This window comes from Rattus norvegicus, chromosome 15, assembly GCF_036323735.1.
Source record: "Rattus norvegicus strain BN/NHsdMcwi chromosome 15, GRCr8, whole genome shotgun sequence".
Lineage (NCBI taxonomy): Eukaryota > Metazoa > Chordata > Mammalia > Rodentia > Muridae > Rattus > Rattus norvegicus.
In genome coordinates, this window is record NC_086033.1 from 45,332,151 (window position 1) to 45,348,782 (window position 16,632).

A 16,632-nucleotide genomic window follows, 5' to 3' on the forward strand; every position below is an offset into this window, starting at 1 on the left:
AACGTTTGAGCTGCTCTCCTTATACCACGTGGATCCCTGGGACTGAACTCAGGTCGTCATCAGTTTGGGCAGCAAAACCTGCGGAGCTCTCTGGTCAGCCACAAGACTCTATCTAAAAACGAAAAACTAAAGAAAGGAAAACCTGTTTAAAATCTGACTATGAAACATTGTTATGTTCTACTGCAATATTCCAAAAGGAAGATTTCTAGGCCACCTTCACAGAGACAGAAATCCCTGGCCTTTAGAGTCTCATCATCTTTAATAAGAGGGGCTGGACCTGGGGCTTCTGCATCTGCAGTCTGTTTCCATGGCAACCACACAGGCAGATGCCTGGCAGGCAGGATCTCATCATCAAATCATCAATGTCACTGCAATGGTCTTCCATACACACATTATCCACTCTAAGCTAGCACCCGAGGAAGCCCAGCGCCCATCTCTGGCCTCCATCTCAGTCTAGGGACTCTGAAGCTCAGGTGCCATGCTCTCTGGCTTCCAAGTCTCTCATGCTCTCCTCTCTACTCTGCAGCAGCTTCCCCTCCTCCCATTTCCTACCTCCACCCTTTCCTAGCTCCTCCTCCTCCTTCACATTCATCAGGGCTGCTGGGGTGCAGACACTGCCCTACCCTGCCCTATGGGTTCCTTGAAAGTCTAACAGGTTATAGATCACTGAGAGAGCTGGGTGAGTGGTATGCTGTAATCACAGCCCGTGGCAGGTTGAGGCAGAAGGATCAGGAATCCAAGGTCATTGTCAGCTGCACAGGGAATTCAAGGCTGGCCAACACCACATGCAAAGAGCTCCTCCAGTCTTGGCTCCTCTGTCCTCCATTTCTCTTCTCCAAGCCCAAGGAGGGCTCACGTGTGACTGACCTTTCCTGAGACAAGATCTGCCAAAGAGAGGCAGCAAGGCCTTCAGCTCTCACTGGGATCTTAACCAGACAGGACTAACCTTCAATCATGGGAAGATGGAAGTCCATCCTAGACAGACTCCCATCTCTCCTGCTCCCGCTGTCCTGTGTTTTGGCTCCACAGAGAGCCACTTCCCATCTTAGTTCTCCAGACACCATACCCCAGGCCCACATTTCCCTGACCTGTGTTCTCCCCTCTTCCATAAAACAGGCTAAGCATAAGCCTCTGTGCCTCCTGGAATAGGTGGCTGCCATACTTGTCTGATTTCTCTCTGCCCGGTGACTCTTGGCCCTTTTGTTGTCTGTCGGTGCTGCCCACCTAACCCAGGGCCTTGCATAGCTCCCCTTGTGACATTCCTGAATGTGTATACATTTATTCCTCAACTTATAATTAGTTCTTGCAGATCCTCAGAGAATACAGGGGAGATTTCTCTGTACCCCCAACAGGCTCCACCCACACGCTCCTTCTTCAGGGAAGCCTTTCCGAACTGCCCAGAGCAGCCTCCTCCCAAGGGAAGACAGTCATGGGACAAACGTAAGTGAGGAGAGGTGTTTCAGTGAAGGCTGATGTGATCAGGTGACTTTGTTTAGATTAGAGGGAGCTTGTGGGCAAGGACTTGGGTCTCAGAACCTGTAGGGTAAGTCACCCAGCTGGCTTCACCAGCTGTGTGCCCAGAAGCAAGTCATCAAGCAGCTGAGTTGCTCTTTCTTCCCTGTGGGCTGAAGGTACATTTCTTAACCATCAGGATGTTGAAATGAGGAGAGGAAGTGGTACAGGAGGGGCCCTGTCCCAGGAGCCTACAGTCACACCCGACCCCACCATCACATCTCCACCCTGCTCTTTCCTGGACACTCACTCCAGTGGATTCTACTTCTTCCCCGGTTCATTTCCCAGTTTGCAATCCGAGTATCTTCCTAGACAGAGTGAGCAAGGACTAGAGCCCTCTGGTTAATAAAGTGCGTGGGGTGCTGGACCAGTCTCTTTCCTCGCTGCTGGGGCAAGACACCTGGCACACATCGGCTAACAAGTGGTTTATTTTGGCTCGCAGTGGCCCACACAACAACTCACAGTGAGGAAATCGCAGCAGCAGGGCTGTGAACAGCTAGTCATGGTGTCCAGTCAGGAGGTAGAGAGATCCAGTCTAGGACCCCAGCCTGTGGAAGGGTGACATTCTGAGAGCTGATCAGACTATGAGGCGGTAGCTTCAGCAGCGAGTCAATTTTGTTAAGGAATTCTGGGCTGGGTAAACCATGGCTATCTGGCTCCGTTGCTTTTAGGCCTGTGGCAAGGCAGAAATGTCATGGCAGAGGAAAACTGCTCACCTCAAGGGAGAGAGGAAGCAGAGGGACAGGAAGTGCCAGGGATAGTCCTTCAGAGGAGCCCCCGGGGAAGTACTTCCTCACTACTCTGTTCCATCTCAGGCTCGCTCCAGCCTGTTAACCTGTGCGGCGTCCCTTCCTCCACAGACACCATCCGTACCCCCGCCTTTTCTGGCCATGCCAGTTGTAGTCACAGCCAGACTTTATGTTGCCATGGGACCCAATAGATTTCATTTCCTTATTAAGTGCAGCTTTGCAGACACATCTATTCAAATTTTATTTTTTTATTTTGGCTTCATTAGAGTATAATAAACTACATATAAGTGTATACTTGGCGCTGGGCTGCAGCTCAGTGGTAGAGTGCCAGCCTCGCACCCACGATGCCCTGGGTTCAATCCCCTGGAGTGGAACAATGAAAGAAGAAAATGAGTAAGTGGGCATTTTGATGAGCTCAGATGCACATACAGACCTGCATACCTGTGAAAGAGTCAACACAGTCAAGACAATGAATTCAACCTCTGTGCCCTTCAGACATCCGTTCTCTCTTACTTGCAGTCAATTTCCAGCCTGCTCTATCCTCGCACAGGCCTGCATTTGTGCAGGATGCAAACATCTGGTGTGTATCTTTTTCAGTTGCTCTCCATTCTCTTCAACACTTGACACTATTTCTCCTTTTCATTTTAGCTGCTGCAGTAGGTGTACAATGGTGTCACGCTCAACTCTCGTTTTATTCCTAGTAACCAGAGATACTGTGTCACCAACTCCACTTCATTCTTTCTATGTTATTCTCCTAGGCTTCTCTTTCTGTTACTTTAATCTGACTTCTAGGATTACAGGTCTGACAGAGAAAGTTGTGACAGAAATCAGAACTACCCACCAAGCAGTGGAGATGCCTTTGAGGCCAACAAATACCTGAACCATCACTTCCAAGTGGTAATCAGAGCTAAGCTCCCATATCCCCTCTTACCTGTGTTCTAACCTCCCAAAGCTCCCAGCTATGGGCAACACCCCAAAGACAACACTCAGTCTCTAGAATCTATCTCCCAGCGCAGCCTCCCTGAGAATAGCTCTCTCCTCCTAGCCACCATAGCCACCACTTTTTCCACTTGAACTTCTGAGGCAGGTGACCAGACCTCATTTTGTTGACCCACCTAGAGCCTCAGCCAAGACTTTGGCCAGGACTCTAGTAATATGGCTACTGACAGAGTCTACCTCCCCGGTCCTGTTGACAGGCCTCAGTGCTGCCTCCTTGAGGGAGAATGCCTTCATTTCTCATGGCGACAGGCCTAGGGCTGCTGGCTATGCCACACAGTGGAATGAGCTCGCATTTTCACTGTAAAACTGCTTCCCAAGGTGGGTGTGCCCATTTGTTCCTGCCAGTGGTGCTCAAGGGCTTTATTTGTTCTACATTTGTGTTCACACTGTCCCCAGTGTTACCTGCAGTCACCATACCATGTATACAATGGACTCACACTGTGTGTCTACGCTGAATTTCCCTAGTGACTGATGGTGTTGCTGATCTTTCCAGCTCACCTACCTCATTTGGCTCCTTATCTATTTAAAGGAAGTTCATGGAAAAAAAAAAACAACCTGAAAACAAAATGAACTCCCAAAACAAAAAACAACAAAACAAATGCAAGAGGCAGATTTGGAAAGACAAGTGCTGCCTGGTATGGTAGCATGCACCTTTAAACCCAGTACTGAGAAGGCAGAAGCAGGTGGAGCTCTGTAAACCTGATGCCAGCCTTGTCTACATAGAGAGTTCCAGGTCAGCCAGGATTATAGAGTGAGAACCTCTCACATAAATAAACAAAAGAAGGGATGAATTATGCTGCTTTCTTTGACGTGTGTGATCTGCGAGGGGAAGGATGAAAGCAGGAGGAGCTCTGCTGCAGGGCAGGAGGATGGGGAGGAGCACTGCTGCAGGAGAGGAGGATGGGGAGGAATCTGTTGCAGGAGAGGAGGATGGGGAGGAGCACTGTTGCAGGACAGGAGGATGGGGAGGAGCACTGCTGCAGGAGAGGAGGATGGGGAGGAATCTGTTGCAGGAGAGGAGGACGGGGAGGAGCACTGTTGCAGGACAGGAGGATGGGGAGGAGCACTGCTGCAGGACAGGAGGATAGGGAGGAGCTCTGCTGCAGGAGAAGAGGATGGGGAGGAACTCTGTTGCAGGACAGGAGGATGGGGAGGAGCACTGCTGCAGGAGAGGAGGATGGGGAGGAGCACTGCTGCAGGACAGGAGGATGGGGAGGAGCTCTGCTGCAGGAGAAGAGGATGGGGAGGAGCTCTGCTGCAGGAGAGGAGGATGGGGAGGAGCACTGCTGCAGGAGAGGAGGATGGGGAGGAGCACTGCTGCAGGAGAGGAGGATGGGGAGTAATCTGTTGCAGGAGAGGAGGATGGAGAGGAGCACTGTTGCAGGACAGGAGGATGGGGAGGAGCACTGCTGCAGGAGAGGAGGATGGGGAGTAATCTGTTGCAGGAGAGGAGGATGAGGAGGAGCACTGCTGCAGGACAGGAGGATGGGGAGGAGCACTGCTGCAGGAGAGGAGGATGGGGAGTAATCTGTTGCAGGAGAGGAGGATGGGGAGGAGCACTGCTGCAGGAGAGGAGGATGGGGAGTAATCTGTTGCAGGAGAGGAGGATGGGGAGGAGCACTGCTGCAGGACAGGAGGATGGGGAGGAGCACTGCTGCAGGACAGGAGGATGGGGAGTAATCTGTTGCAGGAGAGGAGGATGGGGAGGAGCACTGCTGCAGGAGAGGAGGATGGGGAGGATACCACAAGGAGGATGGGAAGGACGAGGGAAGGTATCATCAAAGTCGGTTACATACATATAAGGATGAAGTATCATAACAAAACTCATTATTTTGTACATTTAATGTCTATTCAAAACAAAAACACAGTGAAATAAATGCATATGAAATTAAAGCATAGTTAAGTGCACAATTTAGAGGCATGAAGAACTGCAAAGTATGTTCTCTCTATCCTTCAGTTTTTAGATGGGCAGAGCTTTGTAAGAACAATTAGACTGAGAGTAAAGCAAAGAGAAGTTTAACAAGGTGTGTACCTCATGCACAGAAGGAGAGGCCCAGAGACGGAACATATCATGAAGTTTAAAGAGAATTGGCTCAGAGGACCCATCAGACAGTTCACAAATGCCTCTAATCCCAGCTCTAGGGGATACAACGCCCTCTCCTGGCCTCCAATGACACTGCATTCACATGTGCACACACACCGCCACACAGCCATAATTAAAAATAAAAAATAATCTTAAAGAAAATCAGGCTTGTATGGAAGTTAGGCAAGTATAGAGAATAGTTCAGCAGCAGGGGACACTCCTTAACTGGGTCATTTACACCCCACTCTGACCTGCCCGAGATCCTACCTGCCTTGAGCTGCATGCACACCCACTCAGAACAAGAGCTTCCCCTAACGACCATCAAACTTAGGTTCTATTACTCCATACTTTTCTTGTGCCTGGGAAGAAGGTACAGGAACGGGCTACCATGCCCTGCTGCATCAGCCTTTTTACTAATTGCTTTTTAGAGATTACAGCCCAGTGCATACGGCAGTGCCTGACACATTAGGCATTTAATTAATAATAATAATAATATTGTGTAAAATTAGTGGTCTAAACTGAGTGAATGAAGGAGTGAACCCACACCTGGGTACAACCTCGACAGAGCTATGCCTGTCCTCCTGAGGCCAGGCTCCTACACCAGGCTGCTGTCAGGGAGGAGACCTGGGGAAACCAGACACTCCCTCCCCTACTTGGGTTTGTCACCTTTGCCTCAGCTGCAGTACCAGGAGAGGCCAGGCCCTGCCATCCCTGGGTGAGTAAACAAACCACAAGCTGAGGAGGTATGGCTGAGGAATTCCTTCCTCAGAGACACGTGAGGACCACTCACGGCCTGTCAGGCCACCCTGAAGCAGAAATGGCACCACCAGCTGCTGGTCTGCTGACTCTGCCGGTTGAATCTTGAGCGTCATCGGAGGTCTCACTGTATAGCCCAGACAGATCCAAGCCCAGATCCTCCCTCTTCAGCTACCTCAGTGCTGAGGGGACAGTGGGTGAGCTTGCCTACCTAGTGTAAGCTTTTCACATCACACAACCCTGACAGAAGAGGCAGACTACCAGTCATTTACCAGAACATTCCCATCAGTCACCACTCTGCCCTTATGTATTTAACTTGGTATAATGACAGATAGCTTCTTCTTTGCTTTTGTTTTTCTAAACAGGGTTTCTCTGTGTAGCTCTGGCTGTCCTGGATCTCACTCTGTAGACCAGGCTGGCCTAGAACCAGAGATTTACCTGCCTCTGACTCCTGAGTGCTGGACTAAAGGGGTGTGTCACTGTTACTGGGCCAAATGGCTATTTTCTTAAGAAAGTCATCATGGGCATGCTAGATGATCCCAACACACAGGAAGCTGAGGCAGGAGGACTATAAGTTCCAGGCTAGTCTGAGCTATATAGTTAGTGAGACACTGTCCCAAAAAACTAAAACAAGGCGGAGGAGAGGGAGGAGAGGAAAGAAAGTGGTGTGTACCTTTAGTTCTAGCACTTGGGAGGCTGAGGGAAGAGGATGCGAGTTCCCAGCCTGCTGAGGTACATGAATCCTTGTCTCAAAGAAGTGGGGGAGGGGGCGACAACAATGATGACGACAACAGGAAGACTGAGACAGACAGACAGACTCCTGCCCAACGACCACACGAATATGAACGCTACCCATGGTGTCAGTAGATGCACTGAGAAAGCACATCACGCATTACTCGTATGGGTCTCCAGCCACTCTACTGCAGAGGAGCCATCGCCTTCTTATACCCAGCCTAAGTGTCTCTATCCCAGCCAACCTGCCAAGTCCGAGAGAAGTAGGAGTCCAGAGGGCTCTAAGTGTGGATGCCAGAGCCCCCTCCACACCTCAGGAGGGTAAAAGTATGTTTGCACAGGGACAGAATGCAGAGCTCAGGCCAAGTACGGGGCAGCAGAGTATGGAGTATGGAGGCCAAGTATGGAGCCCAGAGGTAAGCTTCACAGTGACAGCTGCTATTTTCTTTCCTGCCTCAGGAACCTTGAGGAACCACTTTGTGATACTGTGATTTATAATGACACATATATCACCCCATTCCCAGTGCAGAGCTCGTAAGATGCTTGGAATTCCCTAAATTATTCATAATAAGCCCTCTGAACCCCAGAGTATGCTAATGAGTGACTCCTGAAGTATGGAGCTGGGTCCTGGGAAGACTGGAAGGTCCACCCCAACCCGCGACTGGGATGGTAGAGGTAGGCAGGCTGAGTCAACTTTCCAGGGGCCAAGAAGCTAGTGACTCATGATCAGGGAATGAGTCTCCCCAAAGGAAGGGTTCAGCCTTCAGATGAGCACATGGGGTGCTGGCAGGAACTCCAGAGCGGCAGTGCCACGGCCCTTAAATGCTGAGGGATCACCCTGTGGCTGGACTGGCAATGTCCGGAGCTTTTGAAAAGTAACTTCCCACTGGGTGTGAACAAACACGCTAGTGGCAGTCAGAAGACAACTTGTGGGAGTTGGTTCTCTCCTTCAAATTTATGGACCAAACTCAGGTTGGCCAGCAGGTATCTTTTGTGCTAAGCCAGTGGTTCTCCACCTTCCTAACATGGCCATCCTTTAATACAGCTCCTCAGTGTTGTGGTGACCCACAACCATAAAATTATTTTGTTGCTTTCACAACTGTAATTTTGCTACTATAATGAATAATAATGTAAATATTTGAGATGCAGGATATCTGATATGCAACTTCAATGCGGTCACAACCCACAGGTTGAGAACCACTGTCTAAGCTGTCTCACCACCCCACCATTCTTTCACTTTGAAATAAGGTATACGTTTTCCAGGCTGGCCTTGAACTCGTTCTACAGTTCAGAGTGCCCTTGAACTTGTGATCTTCCTGCTTCAGCCTCCAAAGTACCTGGGATGACAGGCCTTGCCATCAGGCCTGGTGATGCAGCCTTTAAAATAAATGGGCATCTGGGGCTGGGAACATACCTCAATAGTGTGTGCTTTGCATGCTCAGGCCATGGGGGGGAGTGGAGTCATCTCTGGGAACCTCTGATTACAGTCAGTCAGTCAGAAGCTGACACTGAGCTTTGAAGCTGGGGGCAGACTGCTGGGATCTGTGTCAACTCGGTGTAGTATTGAGCTGATTTCAGTCACATGTTGACCAGCTGGCACTGGAGAATGGGTCACTGTGGGAAAATCCACCCCAAGTGATATAAATAAGCTAGACAGTAGTTGGGAAAGGACAGAAACAGGAGGCTTCCTTCCTTTTGAACTTCAAGCACAGTTCTTCTGCAAACAGGTTCTGTAATTGGGGAAAAAAACCAACATTACCCCACCCCCGGTGCTCAGGATAGAGCCCTTGTCTCCTGCACACCAAGCAAGTTCTATCACTGTGTTACATCTCCAAGCTCACAGGGACATCCCTAACCAGTGCAGTTCCTGCAATGAGGTGGTTGGGTTCTCCATCGGCCTCGAGCTCCCTTCCCATCCACACACCTCCCTACAGAATGACTTTCCTCTCTTCTAGGCATCACAGGGATGCAGTCTTGGTTGGCCCAGTGGCTTGCTTAACCTAGTGGATGCGGGAGTCAGGAGCTTGTATGGCCCTGAAGCCTTGGCAACAAGAGGTCTCTTGGTCTGTCTGGCTTTACGCAGCCATGCTGTTGGGAAGCTGAAGGTATCTTACGGCTGGGAGGTCCCGTGGGTGAGTGCTGGTGGCTTCAGCTAGGGACAGTACCAGATCTCATTGGTCTTCCTTAGCAGAGCTCCTATCTGGACTGAGTAGCGAGATGTAGGAGTGGGGCTTAGTAGATTGAAAAAGACGACAGGAATATTTGTTAAAACTGACCCTTCTGTCTAACCAGCTCTAATGAGTTATTAATATCCTCCGCCGAGAATCCTGATCCTTTTCTCCCTCTTACAATGACGTGTGAACTTTGCAGAGCAGGGGCCTGAACGCTAGGGAAGAGTGGAGACCACCAGAGAAACCGGAGGAGGTAATAGAACTGGAGAATTAATATCACCTACCATCATTACTGCCCTACGTTCTGGGTTTACTTCAGGGTGTAAATAGTGCACAGCACCTCTGCTGCCAGAGAACAGTCTCCAGAGAAGTCATAGACCTGAACACTGGTGGCTCTCTCAAGGCTGTATGTGAATGTATGGGTTGACCAGAGGCTCTCTAGTTCATAGACATGTCTGGGGGGTATAAGGGAGGAACTGAGCTGCGTGGGGCGGGTCCCTCAGTGTGTCTTAGAGAGGACAAAGAAGTACAAACAGCAGCCTGGGCACATGGGGTGGGGTGGGGTGGGGCTGGACACACTCCATGTCATTTATTTCACCCAGTGCAGCCTGATTCCTCGGGGGCTAAGTAACACTAGCAAAGCCTGCTTGGCACTGCACTGGGTAAAGTTTTAAGGAAACACATGATCTCCAGGGAAATGTGTCTTTCACTGAAGCAGGGCCCACGAGAAATAGAAATCAAGGTGGGGCCTGGTCAAGAAGGGCTTTGCTGACCCTTGGGGTTTGGAAGGCAGTCAGCTCCACACTGGCAGCTCCATCCTGACTGTTTCATCAAACAGGCTACTTACTGCCTTCCATGCACAACTCCATGTTCAGCCCTGTGTGAGGCAACACTTGGTCAACATTTCTGCCAGTTCACAAGACACACTGCTCTCTGGGGAAGATCCAGGTCAGGAAGTCTATCTATCTGGGAAGCCACATTTCCCAGCCCTCCTCCTCCACTCCCTTTGAAGGTGCCAGGTCCCCTGCCAGGATGCTTCCTGATGCTTCTCTGTCACCTCCACAGTGCCCAGGGTAAGGGTGGAGATGTGGACCCATTACACTCCTCAGAAATGATGAGCACACCCAGCCACCAACTGCTTCAACTAGCGAGGGACTATTTTAGGCTGCACCTGCCCTAAGGAAAGATTAAACAGCCAATGTCCTTACCCTTAATTTGCATGTGGAAAGGCTGAGTCAAGGCGCTGTCTTAACCAAGGCATCCTCAGCGCTCCAGTGACTCAGTGAGGTCAACATGCCACCAAACCAAACAGACAACTTTGTGCCTCTAGGTTCTGCATATGCATAGATAGGAGGGCTAGCCAGAACCAGCATTTCCTATTATGGTCCTTCCTAAATGCAGCCCAGCATCACTGGGCCAATGATGCTGGAATTCTAGCAAAGTTTGGTGGTTCTGGCCTGTAATTACAGTATTCAGACTTAGGCAGGAGGATCTGGAGTGCAGGCCAACATGGGCTACATACCAAGTTCAAGACCGGCCTGAGTTACATGGAGAGACTGTATTTAAAAAACAAACAAACAACAACAATAATCCAGCAGGAGATATGATTTTGCCTGTAATATTGCTTAAGAGTCCCTGCATGGGATGTTAAGATCCCAAGTTAAACCCTCTGGATACAGAAACAGAATGATGGATGGATGGATGGATGGATGGATGGAATAGAGATAGACAAACAGACAGGCAAATAGGTAGACAGACAGGTAGATAGATGGGTAGACAGACAGACAGACAGAGCAGACGCAGATACCTCCTGTACGCACCACACTTGCTAATACAAGTTTATGGATTCTGTGCTTTAATTCTTCTGAGACAAAGTACAAAGTGAGTCTGGACATTCGGTTACACTCTCTTGTGGTGAAGCATCCCTAACAGGGCTCTGTAAAGCACAGGAGTGAATGTTTGTCAAGCAAGCAGCAGGTTTTAGGTTCAACCCAGAATAATCTTTCTTTTTTAAAAAAAGTAATTCTGAAATATCAACAGGTTGAAGCTTCCAGTCTCATTGTAGATCTAGCCCAAAAGGGCCAGATACCCAATCCCAGGTACCAGGGAGAGGTGCTATTCAGATCTGGACATCTGTCAAATTGGATTCTTATCCTATCACCCAGGACCGTCCCACGCATCAGTCTCTGCTGCTCAGCTCCAGCAGCAGCAGGAGCTCAGGCAGTAGCTTGACACGGCTGTGCCAAGTATGCAGTGCCCGCTCCCCGGTGCTACCTAGAAGCCTAAGGGTGTTGAGCGCCATCTGTTAAGGCTCATGTTAAGGAATCAGTATCTGTCCTCACTTCTCCTTTTCCTATGCTTTGTTTTCCTTTCCAATAAATATCTTTTCATCTTTCTCCCCCTCTTCCTTTTCTATCTTAATCTGTTCTTCTTTCCCCAAGTACAAGTGGGGATCAAATCTGGCCTTAAGCATGGTAGGTAGGCACCCCTAGCCTATATATCGCGAGCCACGCACATCTCTAGCCTGTAAGACAACAGGTGCTCGGCAAAGGTGGTGAGACAGAACTAGGATGAGGGGAAGAAGGAGGGGATCAGGGAGGGAGGCAGAAAGAACAGCATGGAAACTGAAAACATACCTAGCAACCAAATGATTTACATTACAAAATACATTTAACTTCACCATGGAGCTCCTGCTGTGTAGAGTTACCAGAACCATCTACATTTTCACTTGCTTTATTAAAAACCCATTTTGGCTGGAAAGATGGCGTAGCAGGTAAAGGTACCTGCTGCCAGCCTATGGCCCAAGTTCAATTCCCAGAACCCACACGGTAGGAACTGATTCCCTCAAGTTGTGTACCCACAGTCTCTGCGGCACTACTGGCAACAATACCCAAGTGGGCACGGAGGGTCTACCTACCAGACAACCTGCTCACTACCCTTCACCACCACTGTGGACAGAATGGTGAGACAAAGAATGTTTTATATTCAATGGTGTTATGGATTAAGGAGTATTTTCACGGATTTCACTAATGGTGCATCTTAGGGCTAAAGAGGACAGCTCAGTGGTTACGAACAGTGACTGAGTTCTTCCAGTGAGGACCTGCGTTTGATTCTCAGCACCCACATGGCAGCTGACAACTCTAACTCCAGCTCCTGGGGATCTGACACCCTCTTCTGGACTCTACAGGTACTGTGTGTATACTGTGTAAGAACACATAAAATAAAAACAAATAAAATCTTCACACATGGAATATCTTTAATCTGGATCAGAAACCCCACTCATGGGCCACTGAGACGGCTCAGCAGGTAGAGGCACTTGTCACCAAGTCTGACAACCTGAGTTCTGAGTTCTATCTGAGACTCACCTGGTGGAAGGACTCTGACACACACACACACACACACACACACACACACACACACACACACACACACACACGCATGAACACACATATGCACACGTACCGCCATGGACTATCTGGGTAAAACAGTAGACTGGATGCTGCTTCCATAGGACCTAGTAAAGAATTACAATGAGAAAAACAGACTATACCAAAGGAAGGTGAAACTTTGAGGGAAAAAATAAACCCACAAAGGTGGTGCCAGAACAGCTGAGCAGTGAAGAGAGAGCGATGTGTGAGCCAAGCCAAGTACACCTCTAGACAGGGCTTCCTGGAAGGGGAGAATCAGAAGTCAAAAAAGGAAAGCCAGGGAGCCCTGGTGAAGAGGCTGGCAGCACACCGTCAGGCTTTGTTTTGGTGAGTCTGATTCCTTTGGCCAATGGGTCTGCAAGTGAAGAGGAATCCCATCCTATGGGAGCCTATTATTTAAAGCTGAGCTACCGTGGGGGCTGGGAACAAGGACACCACAGGTCAGGAAGGTGGCATCTCTTCTGTCAGAGCTGTTGGGTGAAGCAGCCCCCGGGAGACAGGTGTATAGAGAATGATAGAGCTAGATATGGACAAGTCAACAAGTGCAGGTGACTGACGGGAGGTTCAGCTCAGGCTAGTGAAGTAAGAGGAAAAGGTAGCCTTGATCTTCGTGCCTTGGAGCAGACACCTTCAGCTGAGAATAACCTGGAGTCTGAGAGCCTGGGCCCAAGGCCAGCAGGGTCAACCTGTGGAACCTGACAACTCGGAAACTCCAGCTGACCCCTCGAGCAGGAAGGCCAATATTTAAGAGGTGTGGATAGGAAGTCAGGCCCGACACTTGTACACATCACAACATTCTGGCTACTTCCCTAGCTCTAAAAATCTTGAAAGAACCCTTTAGTGTAATATTAGAAACCCCAGTAGGAAGGATCTGGAGAGTTTCTGGACAGGATCTCATGGAGAAGGGAAGCTACTGAAGTAAAGACAGCTCTGACACCCATCAGACGCCACAAAAGGCTCAGCACCACTATGAACAACAGGAAAGGTAAGACAGGTGGCCTCCACTTCCTTCCCCTCCCTGAGCAACTGTCAGTCTCCAATTTTCAAGGGCCCCGAAACCTGTTTCAACAATATTAAAAGCTGCAAGAGGAAAACATCAAGACGCTGACTAAAGAAGTAACATTAGATTTCTAATGAGCAATTAGAAAAACCAGAAAAGCTTGGAATGATGGTTCAAGCCTTAAAAGTCACTCTCAACTAAGGGTGTAATACCCAGCGAGGCTATTGTTACAACTACATGAGAGTGACATCTGCTTGCTGTGCTGAGTGGGCAGCTGCCTTTTAACTGACAGAAAAATGGGAACATGGTTAAGGCAAGCACAAACTATGGCAGTTCATGGCCACTAGGCCCACCCTTCTGAAGATACTTAAAGGGACATTACATACAGAGGAGCAAGACAGCACAGGAAAGAATTGGTTTCTTCAAATGAACAAAGGCAAAGGAGAGCTAGGATAGAACTATATCATGCCTGACACGGTAAACCAGCAAACGCATAATATTAACAGGGAAGAGAAGAAAGGAGAGGAGAGGGGAGGGGGGATGGGGAAGGAGGGATGGGGAGAGGGAGTGAGTCAAAAATCAAAGCCCAACCAACCAGAAAAGCAAACAAGAAAATCAAAGCAACTGGTAAACATGTCTCAACAATGACCATGCCGATGCCAACTAGATTGAAAGGCAAGATCCACCTGCTGGCTGTCTCTAAAACAAAAACCTTCACTAGCAAAGATACAGACTGAACATCACAGGATGAAGTCTGCTTATCAAATGAAACCCCCAAACGAATGTGTATAGCTCTTCTGACTTCTTGTTATACAGACTTCAAATTAAAACGAGCCAGAAGAAAATCTTACCAAGATACAACAATTATAAACATATGCTCACCAGATGCTGGGGTTCCCAATTCCATAAAATATATACAAGTGGGCATAAAAGGTCACCATGGGTCCTGAAATCACAGTGGTATTTCAAGACCCCAAGCTCACCACTGTATAGGTCATCCAAAGTAAAAGTCAACAAAGACCTCATGGTTAAATGCACCAAACACCCACAAGATGTTCCACCCAACAAATATGGGATACATATCCTCTAAGCAGCGCACTCTAAAACAGACCACAAGCGAAGTCTCAACAAACACACGAACCCACCTAGCTTCAGCCACCTAATCTTTAGCACGGTACCAAAATCAAACAGAGATGGGGGGAGAGTCTTCAACAAATGGTGCTAGGAAGGCTGGGTATTCATGTGTGAAATAATGAGACTAAGTCTGCACCTCTCACAGTGCACAAATATTACTCTAATATAGTAATATTTAATATAGTAATATTGGAAGACCAAAGACCTTCCTGTAAGATGTGAGACTGCTTTGGAAGCAACATAAAGCACAGACAGAGGCAAGAACTTCCAAGACAGACTCCAAGAACTAAAACGTGGTACTGCATGAAATTACAGAGCGTCTGCATAGCAAGGGAAATGATTGGTAGGAGGAGGTAGCCTACAGAGCAAGAGAAACCTATGGCACTATATAGCAGAACAAGGGTTGAGGTCCACAATATACTAAGGACTCCAAAACATGAATGCCACCACCCAACCAAAAATGAGCTGACTAGACAGCTTTCAAGGGAAGAAATGCAAAATTAATTTTTAACTGTTTTTTCTTCTGGCCCCATCAATAATGACTCTGAGAACTAATTGGTTATTATCAAATGTCTAGGCCATAAGCTTTGGCTCATTCCTTGACTAGCTTATAACTTACTTAACCCATTAAACTATTCTATGGCTACCATGTGATTAGTTCCCTCTCCTTTAGTCCCGGGCTGTTCTTTCCTTAGTGTCTCCTCCATACCTCCCCCAAGGTTAATGCCCACTTTCTTGGTCTGTCTCCCACCACGTCTCTCATGGCACTCCCTGTGTCTCTTTTTCACCTCTTATTATCTCCCAGAATTTTCTCTCTTCCTGCAAGTGTCCCATCTCCTATTTCCTGCCTAAGTTCATTGGTCATCAGCTTTCCTATTGACAGATGACGTTTATAACAGATTTTCTTTACAAAGAAATATAGGTGACCAGTAAATATCTGAACAAGTGTTCAACATTCTTAACCACTGGAGTAATGCAAATTAACTTTAGCTGAAAAGTCCATTTCAGTCAAGTCAGACTTGCTGAAACAAATGATCACAAATCCCAGGGAGGCTGTGTGCAGACAGGAAGACTTAGTCACTGGTAGGCATATAAACTGAAATGTGGGGGCTATTAAAAATCTGATAAGCACTAACTGGTTTCTGAATTCACAATGGCCAAAACTTAATTCAAAATCAAATACACAAGGGAATGACGATGTTTTGGCAAGTGCCCCCATACTGCTTTGTGCAACCTCACCCAAGCCTTGGTCTGAACATACAATACACGTACTACATTCCAAGCACACCACTGTGCCTCATGCCAATGAATGCTGCCCGAAGCACTTTGTCAGACTCAAGACTACTGTGTGTTGCAAAATGCAGTGATCTTACTGGAGTTTTCTGCTCTGTGGAAAATACTTTCAATAATCTCCTACCACCATTCCTTATCTTATTAGTTTCAAAGTAGTGTTATCTTTGTTGTAGTTTTAGAATATTTGACTTTTACAATTGAGTTGCTGTCTTGAGTTTTGCTTTTACAAATGTTAAATGATCTTGGAGTATTGTGGTGACTAAAGATGAGAAGAGGCTGAAGAAATGGCTCAATGGTAGTGAACCTGCTGTGTAGCCATGAGGAAGGACTAGAGTTCAAATCACAGCCCCCATGTCTCAAGGCAGAGAGAAGGGGATCTCTGAGGACTTGCTGACTTCTGGTCGAGGCAAATAAATATAAGTCCTAGGTTAGGAGTGGGTGGGAGTCGGGGTGGACCGGACTTTGACCCATAAGGATATGTGGATTAACAGAGGCCACACATGCCCTGTCTCAGCCTCCGGGCTCATACTTCACATTTGAACTCCTAAAGTAAGTCTTAATGAAGGAAAGTGGAGTCGGGCTCATGGGGAACGCTCCCTCTCGGTCTCCGCACTTCCTCTGGCCTTCTGACTTGTACTGGAACCAGCTCATGAACAGTTTACACTGTTAACAGCTAGTGGCAGTGTGTGGGAAGCCGGTGGTCATTTCCTCCAGCTCCTTAGCCTGACCCCTAAAGGCTGTCTCTTTTGGCAAGTTCAGTGTGGACTTACCAAAG